This window comes from Bubalus kerabau, chromosome 10 (assembly GCF_029407905.1).
Source record: "Bubalus kerabau isolate K-KA32 ecotype Philippines breed swamp buffalo chromosome 10, PCC_UOA_SB_1v2, whole genome shotgun sequence".
Lineage (NCBI taxonomy): Eukaryota > Metazoa > Chordata > Mammalia > Artiodactyla > Bovidae > Bubalus > Bubalus kerabau.
In genome coordinates, this window is record NC_073633.1 from 72,885,046 (window position 1) to 72,907,624 (window position 22,579).

General features: G+C 40.2%; 2 long non-coding RNA genes across 2 annotated transcripts in view; one reads left to right on the forward strand and one right to left on the reverse strand.

The window, feature by feature from the left end:
- LOC129621563 (uncharacterized) overlaps positions 1-22,579 on the forward strand; it is a 100,899-nt gene that overhangs the window by 55,970 nt on the left and 22,350 nt on the right. The gene's annotated exons all lie outside the window — the stretch shown is intronic.
- LOC129621564 (uncharacterized) overlaps positions 1-22,579 on the reverse strand; it is a 40,013-nt gene that overhangs the window by 9,598 nt on the left and 7,836 nt on the right. The gene's annotated exons all lie outside the window — the stretch shown is intronic.

The window sequence follows — 22,579 nt, forward strand, 5'->3', positions numbered from 1 at the left end:
GTACCCAGCCCTTCAGCCCAGAGTCCCTGGTGCAAAAACGGCTGCGCTGCTCATCTGGCCTCGTGCAGGAAAGCGGTGGTGTTGTTCAGTCCCTAAGTTGTATCCGATGCTTGGTGACGTCATGGACTATATAGCTCTCCAGGCTCCTCTGTCCATAGGATTTTCCAGGCAAGAATACTGAAGTGGGTTGCCATTTCCTTCTCCAGGGGACCTTCCAGACCCAGGGATCAAACCTGAGTCTCGTGCACTGGCAGGTGGATTCTTTACCACTGAGCCACCTGGGAAGCCCGGAAGCTTGAGTGCTGTGAAAGTCAAAGTGAAGTTGCTCAGTCATGTCCGACTCTCTGTGACCCCATGGACTGTAGCATACCAGGCTCCTCTGACCATGGATTTTCCAGGCAAGGGTACTGGAGTGGGTTGCCATTTCCTTCTCTAGAGGATCTTCCCAACCCAGGGATTGAACCTGGGTCTCCCACATTGCAGGCAGATATTTTACCATCTGAGCCACCAGGGGAGCCATTGGGTGCTGTGACTAGCACTCAATTCAAGATGGTGGTGGCAGGCCATGAGCAGACACTGGATGCTGGGCACAGTGATCTGAAGCCTGAGCAGCACAGCTGTGCCTGATCATGTGAGAACTACCCTCCTACCCCCCACCCCAGAAGATCCATATAAAGCGGTTCCACCCACAACTTTTTGGGGAGAGTGTGTGCTCTAGAGTGGGAGCTCCCACCTCTCCATTCTTTGATCAAACAATAAAGCTTCTTGGGCTTCGAAACCAAACTCTATCTTGTTCTGTGGGCTGAAGAAACACCTGATAGGAGGACTCGTGTTGGGGACCAACTTGAAAAGGTCAGTAACAGCACTACATACAGCTTCCTCTATTTCCACATTAAAAATGTGATGAAAATGAAGTAACAGTAGTGTAGTTCAGTTCAGTTCAGTCACTCAGTCGTGTCCTACTCTTTGCGACCCCATGGACTGCAGCACGCCAGGCATCCCTGTCTATCACCAGCTCTTGGAATTTACCCAAACTCACGTCCATCAAGTCAGTGATGCCATCCAACGGTCTCAACCTCTGTCATCCCCTTCTCCTTCCACCTTCAATCTTTTCCAGCATCAGGGTCTTTTCCGATGAGTCAGTTCTTTGAATCACGAGGCCAAAGTATTGGAGTTTCAGCTTCAGCATCAGTCTTTCCAATGAAAATTTAGGACTGATTTCCTTTAGTATGCACTGGTTGGATCTCCTTGCAGTCCAGGGGACTTTCAAGAGTCTTCCCCAACACCACAGTTCAAAAGCATCAGTTCTTTGGCACTCAGCTTTCTTCATAGTCCAACTCTGACATCCATACATGACTACGGAAAAAACCATAGCTTTGACTAGGTGAATTTTGTTGGCAAAGTAACGTCTCTGCTTTTTAATATGCTGTCTAGGTTGGTCATAGCTTTTCCTTCAAGGAGCAAGCGTCTCTTAATTTCATGGCTGCGATCACCATCTGCAGTGATTTTGGAGCCACCAAAAATAAAGTCTGTCACTGTTTCCATTATTTCCCGGTCTATTTGCCATGAAGTGATGGGCTGCATGGCATGATCTTATTCTGAATGTTAAGTTTTAAGCCAACTTTATCACTCTCCTCTTTCACTTTCATCTTTAGTTCTTCTTTGCTTTGTGCCATAAGGGTGGTGTCATCTGCATATCTGAGGTTATTGATATTTCTCCCGGCAATCTTGATTCCATCTTGTGTTCCATTCAGCCTGGCATTTTGCATGATGTACTCTGCATATAAGTTAAATAAGCAGGGTGACAATATACAGCCTTGACGTACTCCTTTTCCTATTTGGAACCAGTCTGTTGTTCCATGTCCAGTTCTACCTGTTGCTTCTTGACCTGCATACAGATTTCTCAGGAGGCAGGCAAGGTGGTCTGGTGTTCCCATCTCTTGAAGAATTTTCCATAGTTTGTTGTGATCCACACATGGTTTGTCTGTGACCACGTCAAAGGCTTTGGTGTAGTCAATAAAGCAGAAGTAGATGTTTTTCTGGAACTCTCTTGCTTTCTCAATGATCCAACGGATGTTGGAAATTTGATCTCTGGCTCCTCTGCCTTTCTAAATCCAGCTTGAACATCTGGAAGTTCACGGTTCACATACTGTTGATATCTGGCTTGGAAAATTTTGAGCATCACTTTGCTAGCGTGTGAGATGTGTGCAATTGTGCACTAGTTTGAACATTTTGCGAATTGTCTTTCTTTGGATTTGGAATAAAAACTGACCATTTCCAGTCCTGTGGCCATTGCTGAGTTTTCCAAATTTGCTGACATATTGAGTGCAGCACTTTTGCAGTAGCATCTTTTAGAATTTAAAATAGCTCAACTGGCGTTCCATCACCTCTACTAGCTTTGTTCGTAGTGGTGCTTCCTAAGGCCCACTTGACTTCACACACCAGAATATCTGGCTCTAGGTGAGTGATCATGCCATCGTGATTATCTGGGTCATGAAGATCTTTTTTTGTATAGTTCTTCTGTGTATTCTTGCTCCCTCTTCTTAATATCTTCTGCTTCAGTTAGGCCCATACCATTTCTGTCCATAATTGTGCCCTTCTTTGCATTAAATGATCCCTTTGTGTCTTGAATTTTCTTGAAGAGATCTCTAGTCTCCCATTCTATTGTTTTCCTCTATTTCTTTGCATTGATCACTGAGGAAGGCTTTCTTATCTCGCCTTGCTATTCTTTAGAACTCTGCATTCCAATGGGTATATCTTTCCTTTTCTCCTTTGGGTAATAATAGTAGTATACCCTTATAATATGTTTACTGTTTGTCAGACACTTTTCTAAGTGCTTTTTATGAATTCATTTAATCCAACAGCCAGTAATGAATGACATAGTTTCCATTATCATCTTCAATTTACAGTAAGGAAATAGAGACACTGAAAAGTTAAATAACTTGTGAAGGGTTGCAGACCTAGCATGTGGTGAATGAAGCCAAATCAAATCCGGGCCCCCCAAAGAAACTCTCCCCTGCTTTGTTGTGGCACGCTGCCTCTCTAATCCCATAACAGGCTAGTATGAGTGCCAAGTTAACACATAAAGGCTCAAGGAGAGGATGCAGCCCTGCCCCATAACACAAATGAAACAGCTAACTGAATGCCATCCCCTGCTGCTTCCCTGCTTCTTTCATTCCATTTGACAAGCTCTGATTTTTGAGAAGACTCAAGGCCTTTGGGCCATGAGGAATAGGCTATTCTAAACTGTTTCTGCGATTGAACTCACAGATTGTTAGGCAAACACTGATGTATGCCCTGCATGGGGATCCTCTGGGAAATTCTTAATTTTTAAATTACGACATGAGCAGTTCATCTTGTGTAGGCTGGTACAGTAAATGGAGCAAGCAGAAACCAGCTGATTTCCAGAGAGGCAGAAAGCTCAAAAATCCCAACCGAGAGTCATTTAGTCCTCACATTCTGCGGCATTCTCTCATAGAAGTATACAAAATCAGCACTGACAGGCCATTTCCACTCTCCCATCTCTGATGGACATGCAGTCCAGAAAGGAGAGCAGTAGACACTGGACTATGCCAGGGAGATCAGCCATGAGTATTGTGGTTTTTGCTGGGCTTTGATATGATTTGAAGGCTCAGTGATAAACAATCCACCTGTCAATGCAGGAGACGCCAAAGACGTAGGTTCAATCCCTGGGTCGTTAGATCCCCTGGAGAAGGGAATGGCTACTCACTCCAGTATTCTTGCCTAGGAAATCACATGGACAGATGAACCTGGTGGGCTATAGTCCGTAGGGCTACAAAGAGTTGGACATGACTGAGCACAAATACACCATTAAGACTAGTGGAATTGAATCTAACCATCATATTTACAGTTAGCATACTTTACAGAGGCTTCCCTGGTGGCTCAGATGGTAAAGAATCTGCCTGCAATGGAGAAGACCTGGGTTTGATCCCTGGGTTAGGAATATCCCCTGGAGAAGGCCATGGCAACCCACTCCAGTATTCTTGCCTGGAGAATCCCATGGACAGAGAAAGCTGGCAGGCTACAATCCGTAGTGTCTCAGAGTCAGACATAATTGAGCGACTAAACTTTTACTTTTCACTTTCTTTACTTTCTAGAAGTGATCATCTGTGAAAATTACAATTTTTTGTTGTGATAATAAACTTGATAATTAATTGAGAACTTACTAAGTGCCCAACACTGTACTAAGCACTTTATGCATCTTATCTCTTTTCCACCTCACAATAGCTCTCTGAGAGGTATTCTTACCTGCATTTTACAGGTGAGAAGACCTGGAAAGTTTAAGAAAATGCCCAAATCCACACATCTACAAAGAAGCAGAGTCAGGATTCAATTAAAAGTCTTTTTTAACATGGTGCTTGTGCTCTTAACCACTTATTTATATGTTTTGTATTAAAAGAAGAATGCATTTACATTAATTTTCTGATAGATGAAAAATAGGTAGGATTTCATTAGGTTGAATGATGCAAAAGGGCTGTTTCTGTAGGCCAAAGCAATAAAATATTGGCAATTTCATAGAAGTCAAACAGTTCATAACTGAGCAACTAATAAATTTTTATTTTCATATCCTTAGCATCCTAATAGGCTAATGTGCACAAAATTATGGATCACTGGTAAGTTTTGGCATCATCCTGAAAATATAGATGTCCCTTAATAGCTCTATTGAAACCGTGGGGCCACTTTCTTCCATATAAATTTTATAGAAAAGAAAGGTCCTGGGGAGAGCAGGGCTACTGAGCAGCCTTCATTCTTTTTGGGTCACATATGGGCAGAGAAAGTGCTCTCTAAATTGCTTTTTTAAAAAAATTATTTATTTACTTCTTTTTGGCTGTGCTGGTTCTTCGTTACTGTGCGGCTTTTCTCTAGCTGCAGTGAGTCAGGGCTACTCTTCCTTGCAGCGTGCAACTTCTCACCGTGGTGGCTTCTCTTGGCCCACTCTAGGCCTGCCAGCGTCAATAGTTGTGGCTCCTGGGCTCTAGAGCACAGGCTCAGTGGTTGTGGTGTATGGGCCTAGCTGCTCCATGGTACATGGCATTCTCCCAGACTAGGGATTGAACCTGTGTTTCCTGTGTTGCAAGCAGATTCTTTATTCCTTAGCCACCAGGTAAGCCCTATATTGCTCTTTTAGGGAGATGATGAGACATGTCTGTGATGGGATATTTCAGGTTTTAAGTTTCTCTCTTCTCAGAAAGTAAATTCTTGCATTATTTGAAGTGTAAAAGGGTAACTGAATATTTCTTCATGTCATACCTGTAGAGGAAATTATAATGTTAATACACACATGCTCTGTGTGTATACATGTACACGCTGCTGCTAAGTCACTTCAGTTGTGTCCGACTCTGTGCGACCCCGTAGACAGCAGCCTACTAGGCTCCCCTGTCCCTGGGATTCTCCAGGCGAGAACACTGGAGTGGGTTGCCATTTCCTTCTCCAATGCATGAAAGTGAAAGTGAAGTCTCTCAGTTGTGTCCGACTCTTAGCGACCCCATGGACTGCAGCCTACCAGGCTCCTCTATCCATGGGATTTTCCAGGCAGGAGTACTGGAGTGGGTTGCCATTGCCTTCTCCAATACATATACATAGTTAATTAATTAAGTTAATTAAGAAAAACTCTCTTCCTATCAAAAGAGTGCATTTCCCTCTTCCTTCTCATTTATATCAAAACAGCCTAGAATAGGTCTTACAATAATGCAATAAAATATTGAAGTTTTTAAAATGGAAGGAAATTCTGACACACTCTGGTCAGGACAATGGGTAAACCTTGAGGACGTAATGTTAAGTGATATAAGCCAATCACAAAACAATAAATAATATATGATTACACATATATGTAGTATCTAGAGTAGTCAAATTTGTAGAAAGCAGAATGGTGGTTTCCAGGAGCTTGGGGGAAGAGGAAAATGGGGAATTATTGTTGAATGTTGAGTATGGAGTTTCAGTTTTGCAAAATGAAAAAGTTCTGGAGATTGATTTCACAACAATATGAATGTACTTAACAGTACTGAACTGTCCACTTAAAATGGTTATGATTTTAAGTTTTATGTTATGTGTATTTTACTACAATTTAAAAAAAGATTGAAGTTTTTAGAGACCAGGTTTCCCCAGGGTTTCTTATTAGTACATGGGAGGATGTGTGAGTGGTCTGTGAAGATAATTTTAGAATGCAAAAGTAAAGACAGCAGTTGATTTATCTTTTTAAACCAGTCCTTGAAAGCTCTTCGAATAGAAAAAGCTAGTTGACAGCTTTTCATTTAATGCCAAATTCACTACATTTTACCTGCAAGCATTTACAGGTTTTGAAGACAGTAGTTGTATGCTCTTTCCTTGACAAACGTGGAGTTTTAAAAATATATTGAGAATGGGTTCTCTCATCAATTTAATGGCCTAGGCAGAATTTCATACTGTTACACACTTTTTAAGAGCATAGCAACTCCAAATACACTACTTTTTATCCTTTCTCCCTGACCAAATATCCTAATTGGTAATTTCATGAAAATCAGGACTGGATTTATATCTTTTTTAAGATTTAATAGAACTTCCCTGGTGGCTCAAATGGTAAAGAATCTGCTTACAATGCAGGAGACCTGGGTTTGTTCCCTGGGTTGGGAAGATCCCCTGGAGAAGGAAATGGCAACCCATTTCAGCATTCTTCCTGGAGAATCCCATGGACAGAGGAGCCTGGCAGGCTACAGTCCATGAGGTTGCAAAGTGATTGAGTGACTAACACTACGCTTTAACACTGCTAACTGAAAGTGCACCAAATATTTTTGCTTTTTTCCCTTTTTTCTTGTTGAGGTGACAGGAAGCTATATCTTTGTTCTTAAAATGTGGGAGGGTTGGCACTTCCCTGCTGACCCCCAGTGGTTAAGACTTTGTGCTTTCAATGCAAAGGGGGAGGGTTCAAACACTGGTTAGGGAAATAAGATCCCACATGCCCTGCAGCACAGCCCCAAAAGTATAAAAATAAAACAAAAACAAAAACACGAGAGGATTAAGAAGTTTTATATAACTCTTTAGGGTAACACTTGAGCTTCATTGCTAATTGTGTGTGAATGTATGCTCAGTGAACAAAGGTGCAGGTGTAAAGATTAGGAGCTTAAAAGAAGTCACAGGTATTTTACAAGAGTAAGCTAATTATGATGTGTCAGAAATAAAGAAGCCAGAAAATCAAATGCAATGGGAAAAAAAGAGCACAAAGATACAATCTGGAAGCAATCTAAATGTCCATTGACAGAGGAATGGATAAAGAAGCTAATGATACATATACCCAATGGAATATTACTCAGCCATAAAAAAGAAGGAAATGATGCCATTTGCAGCAACACGGATGAACCGAGAGGCTGTCTTACTGAGTGAAGTAAGACAGAGAAAGACAAATGTATGATAGTGCTTATTTGTGGAACCTGAAAAAATGGGACAAATGAATTGATTTACAAAACAGAAATAGAGTCACAGATATAGAAAACCAACTTATGGTTACCAGGGGGAGGGACAAATTAGGAGATTGAAATTGACATATATGCACTACTATGTATAAGACAGACAACTAATAAGGACCTACTGTGTAGCACAGGGAACTCTACTCATTATTCTGTAATAACATAAAGGGGAAAAGAATCTGAAAAAAAGTGGATATGTGTATATGTATAACAGATTCACTTTGTTGTACACTTGAAACTAGCACAATATTATAAATCAACTATACTCCAATAAAAGTTTTTAAAAATACATCATTTGATGTACAGCTCTCTGTCTCAAAAAACTTCTGTAACTGTGCCTTGATTTCTAACCAGCAGAACAGTTCTCAATCTAACAGATTTCTGAGATGCTTTTCTTGGATTGTAATCCTCAAATTTGGCTCAAATAAAAATTTCCAATTCTTTTTTTAAAAAATGATATCTATAAATAAGAAGTTTCAAGATCAAAGACTCTAAATAGGATCATAAACGTTTCCAAGGTAAACTCCTTAGGTTGGGACTATAGAATACATGTTTTGTTCTTAATTATTTTGTATTTAATATCATGTATTTAACATAAGTACTGAATATTTATTTTGGAGATACCTCTCCAGAGCTAGAGAGACTACCAGTGAAAGTCAAGGGGCAAATTTTCCAAAGTTACCCTTTTGTGTCTTGAAAAGATTTCTATTTGTTCTGTTCTTTCTGTAAATCAGATTTCACATGACTTTGTCATTTTATTACTTCAATTTATTACTGCTCAACAACCTCGAGTGATTAAAGCTATCGTTTCAATTGACCAATTTGAAATAATGCCTCATCAATGACTACTCATTGTTGAGTTAGCTCATAACTCATTTTAGATTGTTATGAGCTTCCAGTAACAGAAAATCTTATTAGAGGAATCAAAAAACAGGGGTTCATTTTTCTCATTATAAGAAGTCCAGAGGCTTGTGGCTCCTGGCATTGGTTGAGTAGATTAAGTTGTCAGGATCCTTGTCTGAGTCAGTGGATGTCAGGCTGTGGGTCTTAAAGTCTTAAAAATTATTAAGGACTCCCAAAGAGCTTTTGTTTATGTGGATTATGCCTATTGATATATTAAAAAAAATTTTTTTAATTGAAGGATAATTGCTTTACAGAATTTTGTGGGTTTTCTGTCATACATCAATAAGAATCAGCCATGGTGGTTTATATGTATTGATGTTTATTGTGTTAGTTATAGCTTCCCTGGTGGCTCAGACAGTAAAGTGTCTGCCTGCAATGTGGGAGACCCAGGTTTGATCCCTGGGTCGGGAAGATCCTCTGGAGAAGGAAATGGCAACCCACTCCAGTACCCTTGCCTGGAAAATCCCATGGATTGAGGAGCCTGGTAAGCTACAGTCCATGGGGTCTCTAAGAGATGGACATGACTGAGCAACTTCACTTTCACTTTCCTTATTGTGTTAGAGAACTTATACTTTTCAAAAATTATTTGTTAATTTATTTGAAAATAATAAGCCAATTACAAAGTAACATTTTGTGAAAAATACTTTCAAAACAAAAAGAAAAAAATTGGTGAGAAGATTGGGATTGTTTGAAATCTTTTGAATGTCTGACTTAACAAAGAGTAAGTAGATTCTCATATTGCCTGTGGTCAATTTGTTGGGCCATGGTCGTTCAGTTGAAGTATGATCTTACAAAGGTATGTAGTTGGAAAACGGTGACCTTGAGAATGCCCTGAAAGGACTAAGGGACTCCCAGGGATCCTTAGGCCACCATTTGAAAACTGCTGGACTGGGTGGTTCTTCTCATGTTTGCTGCATCCTAGTGAAAAGATGACTATTGTACCTCTGAGTTTTGTTTTCAAAGCAGGAAGAAGAGGGGAAAGTATAGGGTTTTCTTACAAGGCTTCTCTTCTCTGTAAGATTTCCTCTTCATCTCATTAATCATAACTGGATTAAAACCCATCATCAGATTAATCATTAACCAAGGAGAATAAGAAGATCACGACTGACTTAGAACTGGGACCAGCCTGGGGCTGAGGTAGGATTTACCATCCCTGGAATTAAGAACTCTCCCTCAGATTCAGCAAAAAATACAGGATGTCATTAAATTTGATTTTCAGAGGTCAAAGTCGCAATCTGCTTCAGGAGAACTGTCTCTTGGAGACAGAATGGCTGCTGGAGGTGGGTTTAGGGGATGTGGAGAAGAGAAACCAGCCTGAGGAAGGCAGCGAGCAGGAGTTTGTTTCTGGGCTTCCCCCCCATCTCCGGCGGGGTACAGAGAAGGCTGCTCTACTGCAGGAGACAGCAGACTGGCCAGCTCAGTGTAATCAAGCAGAAACAAAGAGAAGCCCGTTTGCTTGGCAGTACAGAATGTCAGAGGAGCCCTGCAGGACCCAGTCCTGAGATTTGGTCCCTGGTTTCCAAGTGTTGAGGAAGACAGACAGGCTATAAGAATGCAGTCTCACTGTTTCCACCCCTGCTTTCCAATCGCTCTTCCTTCCAGGTCAGAAGCAGCTATATTTACATTTTCTACTGGTGAACTTACATTTATTAATCTTCAGATTTCAGAAATTGTCACTGCCTTTTCATTGAACTTCTCAGTGCTAACTCTGCCTCAGTAAGATTATAAGGAAGTGGCAAAACCAATGGAAACAGGGTGTTTTTGTTCTTTTTTTTTTTTTAAAGCAAACCCTTTCCCTGGGCAACAACCAAGTGGCAAAATAAATTCTTTCAATACTCATTACTGCTTGGCTTGCATACATCATTACCAACCTAAAGAAATGAGGCAGGAAGCTATTGTAAGAAAATTTTATGGTAAAGGGAAACAAAAGTAATGTCACCAAAGATTGTATTTTTTTTTTCCCTGTGGAAATAAGATACCATCTAAATATGTTAGTCACTCTAACATTTCTGACTCTTTGCAATCCATGGACTGTAGCCTGTCAAGCTCCTCTGTCCATGGAATTCTACAGGTAAGAATACTGGAGTGGGTAGCCATTCCCTTCTCCAGGGGATCTTGCCAATCCATGGTTCGAACTTGGGTCTCTTGCATTGCAGGCAGATTCTTTACTTTCTGAGCCACCAGGGAAGCCCATCTATGCCAAAGTATTAAATCTTTTTTTAATAACTAGCAAGTCTGAGAGCCCAAAGAATCGATCATTTATTCACTTAACAGTTATTATGTGCCTTTTCTATACCAGTCTGTGCTGGCCATACAAAGGATGAATTAGACATGGTCCCATACAGTTAGTATAGGGAGGGAGAAATGTAAAGAAGAAACTAACAGCAACACACACAGTAATAATGTTAATAAAATCTTTAGTAGATAAATGAATGAGAGATAGTATTTATTGTTAGGCATTGAATGAAATGCTCTATACTAAGGAAATACATCAGATCCAATAATCAATATCAATAATCAAATTTAACCCTCCTGATAGGCATATGTTGTAGGCATTATTATTATTTTCATCTGGTTAGCAAATAAAAAAATGTCCCTGAGCTCAGAGATGTTTAAAGATTTGCCCATGTTAGTAAGTAGTAGGGGTGGGATTCAAACTGGTGACCTCTGGCAGGTGAGGAAAGGTTTCAGTTGGTAGGTGACCCTTGAAAAACAATTAAGTATTTCCTAGTAGGAAGGATGGGGGAAGTGGATTGAGGACGGGTAGTCCAGGAAAGAGAAGAGAATATAGAAACGGGTGGGAGACAGGACGTACCCAGCCTGTGGAGAAGCAGGAGGCAATTCTGAGAAAGCTGGGCCTGGGCATGATTTGGTGTGGGAAGTGAGGGGAAAGTCTGGCAAAGAAGACAGGGCAGAGCACAGGGGCCTTGAATCTTCTGAGGAATGACGGGTTTGTTCCGTCACAAGTACTTAAGCAGGGGAGTCACGAGATTGGATTTGCATTTGAGAAAAATTATTCCAAATCAGCAGTGTAGAGAAAGGGAGGCAGGAAACTATTTGTCTCCCTGGCTCAGGAGACCAGCAAAGTAATGCCACTCCTGAGAATACAACTTAGAGAAACTCTCAAACATCTGTTCAAATAGAGCAGCGCTGAACTGTTTGCATTTGTGAGAAATCCTAAATGCCTTTGACAGAGGATAAATAAACAAATCGTGGTGTAGTCACATGGCAAAATACCAGATGGTAGTTAATGTGACTGAATTAGGGCAATGAGTGTCAACAGGAAGAAAAAATAAAATTGAGTGAGGCAAGCAAGTTGCAGAAGGCATGTACAGTAGACATCATTTAAGTAAAGCAATGCTTTAAACTGTTAGTCAATTCTTTTTTTTTTTTTTTCCCAGGTGGGTGTCTTTTTTTTTTTTATTTTTAAACTTTACATAATTGTATTAGTTTTGCCAAATATCAAAATGAATCTGCCACAGGTATACATGAATTCTTAAATATCTAGAGAAAGCATAAAACATATCTGCAATTGTTAACAGCAATTTCATGAGAATGTGCTGGGGAAAGAGGCACTTGGGGATGGGGGACAGGCTAGTCAAGTGGGCTTAAATATCTATATTTACAACTATATCTATATCTTCATTTCTTTAAGTAAAATGGCAGATATGACAATGTTAAGATTTTGATAAAACTTGTAGTCAGAACACAGTTTGTTATATTATTCTCTATGAAAGTGTTAGTCGCTCAGTTGTGTCTGACTCTTTGCAACCCTATGGACTGTAGCCCTCCAGGCTCCTCTGTCCATGGAATTCTCCAGGCAAGAATACTGGAGTTGGTAGCAATTCCCTTCTCCAGGGGATCTCCCCGACCTAGGATCAAACTCGGGTCTTCTGCATCGCAGGCAGATTCTTTACCATCTGAGCCACCAGGGAAACCCCTATTATTCTCTATAATCAGCTGTATATTTCACATATTACATTAAAATTGTTAAGGATTTCCCTGGTGTTCCAATGGTTAAGACTTCACGCTTCCAGTGCAGGAGGCCTGGATTCGATCCCTGGTCAGGGAACTAGATCCCACGCGCTGCAATTAAGACGTGGTGCAGCCAAAAAAAAAAAAGGTTTAACTGGGATTCAAAAGTGTCTGCTTTCTCCAACAAAAAGAAAGTAAAGAAAGAGAAAACAGCACTCAAGCAGCAGTACAGCCCAGTGATGGGGGACGGGGAGAACTGCAATGTCCAGGCAAGAGGTGGTGGGGACGTGGACTGCTGTGGTGGCAGGGGGAATGGAGAGGACACAAGAGATGGGAAGCGGGTGACTGTGGACTCATGGCAAATGGGGGGAGAGTAGAGTCCAGATGTCCTCCAGCCTCTAGGTTGTACTACTGAGTGGGTGGTGGGGCTAAACACCAAGAAAGGGAAAGTAGGAGAAGCAACAGGTATGGTTGGGGTGTGGTACATGGAGATGGCTTTCAGGCATGTTCAATCAGAGGATCTTCCAGGAAAAAGCGTTGGACACATCATTTGATATTCAGACCAGGAGTTCAAGGTCTGGGGGAGAAATATAAACATGGGGTATTATATAAATATAAATATCACCAGCAGTTGGGGGAAAACGTGAGAGTAAATAGAGTAAATAATAAGTCTTACTGTAGGAATAAATGTAAATGTATAATATGGATAAGGATTAAAATAAATTTTAATGGAAGGTGAGGTCAGGTATGAGAAGGATGGTATGTAAGTAAAATATGAATCTTGATTTTTGCTCATTGTACTTGAAACTTTTAAGAGAAGTAGTAACCTGACTAATTACATGTTGAAGACCTGAAATATGTGTTGTCTTAACCCCTCATCACCATGTAGAAGAACTTACTAAGGATCCTTAGGAAAGTCTGATCTCTCTACAGGATACATTGGAACCAGCAAAAAGGCATTTCCAAATCATCAGTGGAAACCAACCTGATGTTGGTAAACCAGTCAATGCTAAGAATCACCTGGGAAACCTGAGCCAGACTCAGTGGTGCAATGGTAAAGAATCTACCTGCCAAAGCAGGAGACACAGGAAGATCTGGGTTCAATCCCTGGGTTGAGAAGATCCCCTGGAGTAGAAAATGACAATCCACTCCAATGTTCTTGCCTGGAAAATCCCAAGGACAGAAGAGCCTGGTGGGCTATGCCCATGCAGTCTCAGAGTAAGATATGACTGAGCACATATACACACCTGCGTTGTGTTAGTCGCTCAGCCATGTCTGACTCTTTGTGACCCCATGCACTGTAGCCCGCCAGGCTCCTCTCTCTATGGGATTCTCCAGGAAAGAATACTGGAGGGACTTGCCATTCCCTTCTCCAGGGGATCTTCCCAACCCAGGGATTGAACTCAGGTCTCCTGCATTGGAGGCAGATTCTTTAACATCTGAGTTACCTAGAAAGCAATGCAGATTCTAGAATGATCAACTGGACGCCTGGAGCTGGGGCCTGGGAATCATAATTTCAAAAATCTCTACAGGTCAAGCTGATCATCAGGACATCAGCTGGTCATCAGCCACAGTATCAACTTGTGGCAGCCCCTGTCAGCTGACACGGAGTCTGTCTAGCTCCATTTGACTTCTTCTCCTCCACTGGGACCTTGAGCTTGTATCTTAATGTCTTTGTTTCCTTAGCCTTAAAATAGGAATAAAAGTAGTACCTACTCTTGGGGTAGTAGTAAGGACTGAATGCATTAATTTACTTAAATTAATTAATACTATTTACTTAAAATAGTATCTGGCATAATATTGTAAACATGCAATAAAAGATAGTTACTATAACTATTATTTTTACTAATATATGTGAGAAACGTACTGGCATACAATTCTGCTACTGTTTTTGCTAACTAAAATATTCTAATGATTTTTAAGAAAGAATAAAATTCTACACTTGAGTCCTTGGTAGTAAGATCTTCACTTCCCCTGTCTTCCAAGCCTCCTGAAGTAGTTGCCTTATCTCTTTTACGTCTTTGGCACAGGGAATTTATCCTGAAGCTGTTGGAAGCTTGAAAGCATATTTTATGCATGAACTAGTCTATGAGAGTTTTGGCATTTGAAAGAAGATAGATTTGTATTCAAATGGCTCTTATTACGGATCCAGGTGCCTCAGCAGAACCTGGTGAGATTTGGAATTTCTGGCAGTTTCACAGGAAGTATTTCCATGGTTAAGAAACCTTCTTGTAACCAAATGAATCTGTTAGACTTCACGTCCATGCATGCCCTGCAGGTCTAATTATATGGACTTCCTGAGGTAGATGTATCACATTACATCCACATTTTTGAAAGGAAAACTCCTTGAATTATTACAGTTCATATAGATTCTTAATTCAAATTGGTTCATAAAGGTGAGAAAGAAGACATGTTTATTATAGACATACTCTTTACCAATCTAACTAATCTTATACTAACCATACACCTTGGGTATATTTTATGAATATTGTGTTGAGTCATTTTGATAGTTAGAATTCCACTACATTGAAAGTTACTCAGTAGTTTTAATTTCATGAGAAGGTAATACTTCTAAGATTTTTGCCTATTAAGTAGTTAATTATCTCTAAATAATTACTAAAGCACACTTAAGAGCTAAGTAAAATGCAGCCAACTGAGAGAGGTCATCACATTAAAAAATGCTCCGCATCACTGTCAATAGGGAAAGACAAGTTAAAACTGCAAGGAAATACTACTGTACATCTACTGAATGGCTAAAATTAGAAACACTGACAGTACCAAGTGTAGCCAAGGCTATGGAGGAGTTAGAACACACACATTGCTGGTGGGAATGCAAAATGGTACGGCCACTTTGGAAACAGCTGGACAGTTTTTCTTGAAACTGCATAAACAAATATTACTATTTGACCCAGCAGTCCCACTCTTAGGTATTTACATAACCAAGAGAAATGAAAACTTATGTTCCCTTAACCTCTGGTTACTAGGGGGCAATGAGTGGGGGAAGGGATAGTTAAGGGGTTAGAAAAAAAGAAGACATATTCCCATAAAAACCTTCATGCAAATATTTATAGCACCTTTGTTCATAACTGCCCCAAACTGGAAGTGATCCAATTGTCCTTCAGTGGTGAATGGATAAATTATCTGTGGCATACCCATATGTGGAAGGCCAAATAATGATACCCTGGAAGATGTCCCTGTCCTAGAACCTGGGAATGTTGCCTTATGTGGAAGAAAAGGATTACAGGTGTGATTAAGAACCTTGAGGGGGGAGATTCACCTAAGTCTGTTTAAGAGGAAAGCAAAGGGAGATTTGACTTCAGAAAAACATGATAGGAGGTACTGTGACCACAAAGGTAGAGACCAGAGTGATGTGGCCACTAGTTAAATATTGCTGGCAGCAACACTTCCAGTATTGCTGGAAAAGACAAGGGAAGAATTCTCTGCTAAAGACTCCAGAAGCCTGGCCAACACTTGGTTTTGGCCCAGTGATACTGATTTCAACTTCTGGCCTCCAGAACTGTGAGAGAATATGTATGTGTTGCTTTAAGCCACCAAGTCTGTAGTCATTTGTTATAGCAGCCATAGGAAACTAATACCCCATACAATGGAGTACTACTCAGTGATAAAAAGTTATGAACCATAGTCCATGGGGTCCCAAAGCATCGAACACAACTGAACGACTAAGCACATATGTAATAACATAGATAAATCTCAAAAAAATCTCATATGCTTAGTGAAAGAAACCAAACTCAAAAGTCTATATGCCATCCAATTCCATTTACGTGACATTCTTTAAAAGAGACAGAGAACACATGAGTGGTTTCCAGGGGTCATGCGAGGTTGATTACAAATGGGCAGACAAAAGGAGTTCTTTGGAATGATGAAACTGTTTTGAATCTTGATTGTGACAGTGGTTATACACTTTATTTATCAAAATTCATAGACCTGTATACCAAAGAAGATACATTTTGTCATGTGTAAATTTTGAAATTAAATTTAGAAAATAAATCAATCTTTAGCAGCCAGGAAAAATGTTGAAGTGTTACACTTTCAAAGGGAAATTGAAATTCCTTGCTATTTATTTTTTAAATTTTTATTTATTTATTTGGCTGCACTGGGTCTTCACTGAGGCACTCAGGATCTTCAGTCTTTGTTGTAGCATGTGGGATCTTTAGCTGGGGTATAAGAACTCTTAACTGCGGTATGTGGCAGCTAGTTCCCTGACCAGAGATTAAACCCGGGCCCCCTGCATTGGAACCTTGGAGTCTTAGCCACTGGACCACCAGGGACATCTCTGAAGTTCCCTTTTAGATATTGTTGCCATACAGGTTTGTTAATAAGAAGCAAGAAAATGTTGGAGAATGTTTACCCAAAATGTTAATTTAACTTTAAAAATATTGTAAACATCCCTTCTCTGACTTTCAGGTTCCAAAAACTTGAGCTGTACATAATTGCACAATCTTGTTACAATGTGGTTAATGAAATGATCCAGGGCGAGCAATACAGAACAAGGAAACTGAAAGTTCTCGGAATACAGTTGGGCAATCTCAGACTATCCTGGTCCCTGTTGAAGTCTGTTATCACCTCAGTCAGTCAGTCAGTTCAGTCGCCCAGTCGTGTCTGACTCTTTGTGACCCCTGAACCGCAGCACGCTAGGTGTCCCGGAGTTTACCCAAACCCATGTCCATTGAGTCGGTGATGCCATCCAACCATCTCATCCTCTGTCGTCCCCTTCTCCTCCTGCCCTCAATCTTTCCCAGCATCAGGGTCTTTTCAAATGAGTCAGCTCTCCGCATTAAGTGGCCAAAGTATTGCAGTTTCAGCTTCAACATCAGTCCTTTCAGTGAACACCCAGGACTGATCTCCATTAGGATGGACTGGTTGGATCTCCTTGCAGTCCAAGGACTCTCAAGAGTCTTCTCCAACACCACAGTTCAGAAGCATCAATTCTTTGGCACTCAGCTTTCTTTATAGTCCAACTCGCACATCCATACATGACCACTGGAAAAACCATAGCCTTGACAAGACAGACCTTTGTTGACAAAGTAATGTCTCTGCTTTTTAATATGCTGTCTAGGTTGATCATAATTTTCTTTCCAAGAAGTAAGCATCTTTTAATTTCATGGCTACAATCACCATCTGCAGTGATTTTGGAGCCCAGAAAAATAAAGTCAGCCACTGTTTCCACTGTCTCCCCATCTATTTGCCATGAAGTGATGGGACTGAATGCCATGATTTTAGTTTTCTGAATGTTGAGCTTTAAGCCAACTTTTTCACTCTCCTCTTTCACCTTCATCAAGAGGCTGTTTAGTTCTTCCTCACTTTCTGCCATAAGGGTGGTGTTATCTGCATATCTGAGGCTACTAGAGGCAGCTTATTAACACAGATATTCCTGGAGACAATGCTGGGTCCTGTGATGGGCTGAGCCTTCTGGGATAGCAGCAAAGATTCCAGGAACCTCTGGGTTAGTTGGCACTTATCTTGATGGGACATTGAATCAAGAACACACTATACACAAAAGGACTCCCTTTCAACCTCTGTACTTCTCAAGACTCTAATTGTCTCCGGTTTCACTGTCTAATCTAGACCTCATCTCCATGTTTCTCTGCAGAAGATAGAAATTTTAACTGGCCTGCATTTGAGAAACAGGGTTGGAAGGATAATGGAAATCAATTGACAATTGCTTTATATTTGAATTAATCTCATTGCAGGGTGTGTTATCACTGATGGTTTTATTTTGTTTTTATGGCAAATGGGCCAAATTCATTATTTTTGACAGCAATTAGATAACTGTCCAATTATGTTACGTCAGTCCTAGTTTGAGAAGAAAAAGTGCTATCTTAAAACATGATGATCTTAAGCCTGTTTGCTTTCAGATGTAGTCCTCATTTTTCTGCTTTGTAGGCCTATTTCCTAGGCCCTTATATTATATTCTAGCTGAGTTTAGCCAGTGAGAGGCAGAATAATGGCCCCCAAAGATGCCCATGCTCTAATTGCCAGAACATGTAGAAGTATTAAATGTTACACAGACATAGAGAATAGGCCTGTTGTTGCTAAGAGGGAAGAGCAGTGGGAGAGAGATAGAACAGGAGTTTGGAATTTGGAGATGCAAACTATTATATATAGAATGGATAAACAACAACATCCTACTGTATAACCCAGGGAACTATATTCAATATCCTGAGATAAACCATAATGGAAAAGAATATGAAAAAGAATGCAAATATACATACAACTGAATCCTTTGCTATACAGAAGAAATGAACACAACATTGTAAGTCAACTAGAGTTGAATGAAATACATTTTTTATAACATCAAATGTTACACAGCAAAAGGGCTTTGTAGACATAATTAAGATTATGGACCTGAGATGGGGAGATTATCCTGGATTATCAAAGTGGACTCACTCTAATTACATGAGACCTTAAAAACAGAATTATCTCTTACTGGGACGAGGACAGAAGAATCAGAAGGGGCATGAGAGTTCGGAAGTGTGAGGAAGACTCGATCTGCTACTGTGAGCTTTGAAGATGGAAGAAGAAAGCCATGAGACAAGGAATGTGGGGAGCCTCTATAAGTTGAGAATCACTCTTGTTTGATACCCGGTGAGAAAACAGTAACCTGGGTTCTACACCTGTATGGAGCTGAATTCTATCAACAAACTGAATGACTGTGGAAGTAAATTCATTTCCAGAGTCTGCACAAACAAATGTAGCCCTGCCAACCCCCTGATTTAGGCTTTAAAAGACTCTAAACAGCTCAGCTGAGTCCACTGTTTGCTCCCTGATGGGGGAGCCTGCTGGGCTGCTGTCTCTGGGGTTGCACAGAGTTGGACACGACTGAAGCTACTTAGCAGCAGCAAACAGTGGACCCAGCTGAGCTGTACCATACTTGGACTTGAGGCCCACATAACTGGGCCCCCTGGGTTCTGTAATGTCAGTTTTTCCTCTTGTTCCTCCAGCCTGAGTGTCTAAGGGCTTCCTGCTGTTGCTATTATCTCAGATATTTTCCTGTCACTGGAAAAAAAAAGCACAGTGTAGAAGTTGAGAATTATGTTTTATTCAGTGGGCTTGCTGAGGACTTAAGCATGGAAGATGGCTTCTGACAAAGTTCTTAGGGACTACTCTGAAGAGGTAAGGAAGGAGCCAGGTTATATAGGAGTTTTGCAACAACAACCCAAAACTAGGAACATCAAAAGATTACTGTTAACTAAAGAAAACTGGAAATTTCAAGTTAATGAATTTAGAGCCTTTCTTTGTATAGGCGCTTGCCTGGTAGAGAGGGAAATAGCAACCCACTCCAGTATTCCTGCCTGGAGAATTCTATGGATGAGTCTGGTGGACTGCAGTCTGTGGGGTTGCAGAGTCGGACATGACTGAGTGACTAACACTTGTGTAGGAAGATGGAAGAGTCTGGGATCATTGAAATCATTCCTTTGATATTCACCTAAATGACTGAGGGTCAGTATCCTGAATCCCTTCTCAGAGCGCTGATTTGGGGGTAGCTGCAGTGGCTGATGGCTTGAGGGCAACCACATCCTTTGTTTAGTGATATGGCAGATGACAGTGTTTGTCTACATCCCATTCCCTGGTCTTCTCAGCCATTTCCAACTCCTGTGTTACCAATTCACGATAGCAGATTCCTTCTGCTTCAAATACTCCATGGGATTTCAGTTTCCTGATTTGATTCTGAGTGATAGATACAGGATAATTCAGATATTGATTTTGTTGTTTGTAATGGTGATTGGAATGGAGGTTGTTCATTTGTTCAACAAACCTTCACTGAGAGTCTATGCTATATATCAGCGTCGAACAGGGCAGACAAGGTCTTTAACCTCAATGAACTTTACACTGTAGTCAGGCAGACACGACTGAAGTGACTTAGCAGCAGCAGCAGCAGGCAGACAATTTTAATTAATAAAGTAAAGCATTAGTATTATGATAAGAAAAAGGATCTGTAAGAACATAAAGCAAGGGGTTCTTAAACTGATCTAGGGGCTAGGGAAGGAGTCTATAAAGAGGAGGTATTTAATGAGATTTGAAAATTGACTAGGGTTATCCAGATGATCTGAAATAGTTAATAAGGTTGGGAGGTGGCTTTGCTGGAGAATAGGAGTAAAACAACACTATTTTATTCTGCTGGAAAAGTTAAGCAAGAAAAAAAAAATCCTGGATCTAATAAGCAATTATGGCAAAGGGGCAGGATCCAAGATTAATATATAAAATCAATCACTTTCTTATATATGAGTAATGAGTATAATTAAAAGTTAAAACACAGTATGATTTTCCTGAGCACCCATCAAAATAAAGAACTTGGGTGTAAATATAGCAAAATATGTGCAACATCTTTATGAGAAAAATTGCTAAACTGTGTATAATGTCGAAGAAGAACAAAATAAATGAAGATATTTTATATTCATGGATAGGAAGACTCAAATTGTCAAGAGGTCAGTTCTTCCCAACTTAATCTATAGATTCAATGCAATTCCAAACAAAATCCCAGCAAGTTATTTGTGGATATAGACAAGCTGATTCTACAACTTATATGAAGAGGAAAAACACTCAGAGTAGCCAACATAATATTGAAAATGAAAAGCAAAGTTGGAGGATTGACAGTATCCTATTCAAGATTTATGATAAAGCTATGCTAATCAAGATAGTGCATGTTGGTAAGAAAAAAAAATAGACAAATAGGTCAATGGACCAGGACAGAGTCAAGAAGTACACTAACATAACTAAAACAAACTGTTCTTAGGCAAAGGAGCAAAGACAATAGAGCAAAAACAAAGTCTTTTCAACAAATGGTGCTGAAACAACGAGACATCTGCATGCAAATAATAATAATAATAATCTAGATACAGACCTTACACTCTTTACAAATATTAACAAAAAATGGATCAGACCTTAATGTGAAACACAAAACTCTGAAATTCCTAGAAGACAACATAGGAGGAAACCTAGGTGATTTTGGGTGATGATAACTTTTTAGATACAACACCAAAAGGATAATCCATGAAAGAAACAACTCATAAGCTGAGTTTCATTAAAAATAAAAACTTTTGCTCCATGAAAGACACAGTCAAGAGAATAAGAAGACAAACCACAGACTACAAGGAAATATTAGCCAAAGATACATCTATGAAGGACTATTATACAAAATATATAAGAAAGTCTTAAAGCTCAACAATAAGAAAACAAAAGACCTGATTTAAAAATGGGCAAAAGCTTTTAGCAGATGTTTTACCAAGAAGATATACAGATGGTAACTAGCACATGAAAAGAAATTCAATATTATTAGAGAATTAAAACAGCAATGAGATGCCATTACACACTTGTTAGAGTGGCCGAAATCCAAAACATTGACAACACCAAATGCTGGTAAGAATGTAGAGCAACAAGAACTTTAATTCATAGCTGGTGGAATTGCAAAATGATTCAGGCACTTTGGGAGACAGCTTGGTAGTTTCTGATGGAACAAAATACACTTAGCATACGATCCAACAACTGCTCTCCTTGGTATTTACCCAAATTAATCAAAAACTTATGTCCACAAAAAAACCTGCACATGGGTGTTTCATAGCAGCTTTACTCATAAGTGCCAAAACTTGGAAGCACGAAGATGGATAAATAAATTGGTACAACCAGACAACGAAATATTAAAAAGAAAGGAGCTATCAAGCCAGGCAAAGACAAGGAGAAAACTTAAATGCATACTAGCAAGTAAAATAAACCTTATGTCAAAACTCACAGATGTACAACACCAGGAGTGGGCTTTGAGTAATAATGACTTATCCACTGGGGGCTTCCCAGGAGGCAGGAGTGATAGAAAACCCACTTGCCAATGCAGGAGACATAAGAGATGCGGGTTCAGTCCCTGAGTCAGGAAGATCCCCTGGAGGAGGGCATGGCCACCTGCTCCAGTATTCTTGCCTGGAGAATCCCATGGACAGAGGAGCCTGGTGGGCTGTGGTCCATAGGGTCGCAGAGTTGGACACGACTCAAGTGACTTAGCACGCACACATGATATGTCCACTTAGATTCACTGAGTGTAACAAATGTCCCACTCTGGTGAGCACAGTTGACTGTGGAGAAGGTTGTGCATGTGTGGGGATGGGGGTACATGGAAACTCTCTGTGCTTTGGTTCAGTTTTGCTGTGAAGCTAAATAAAACTGCTCTAAGAAATAAAGGTGATTAATTAAAAAATACTGTATGTTATTTTAGTAAAAAGCCAGAGTAAGTG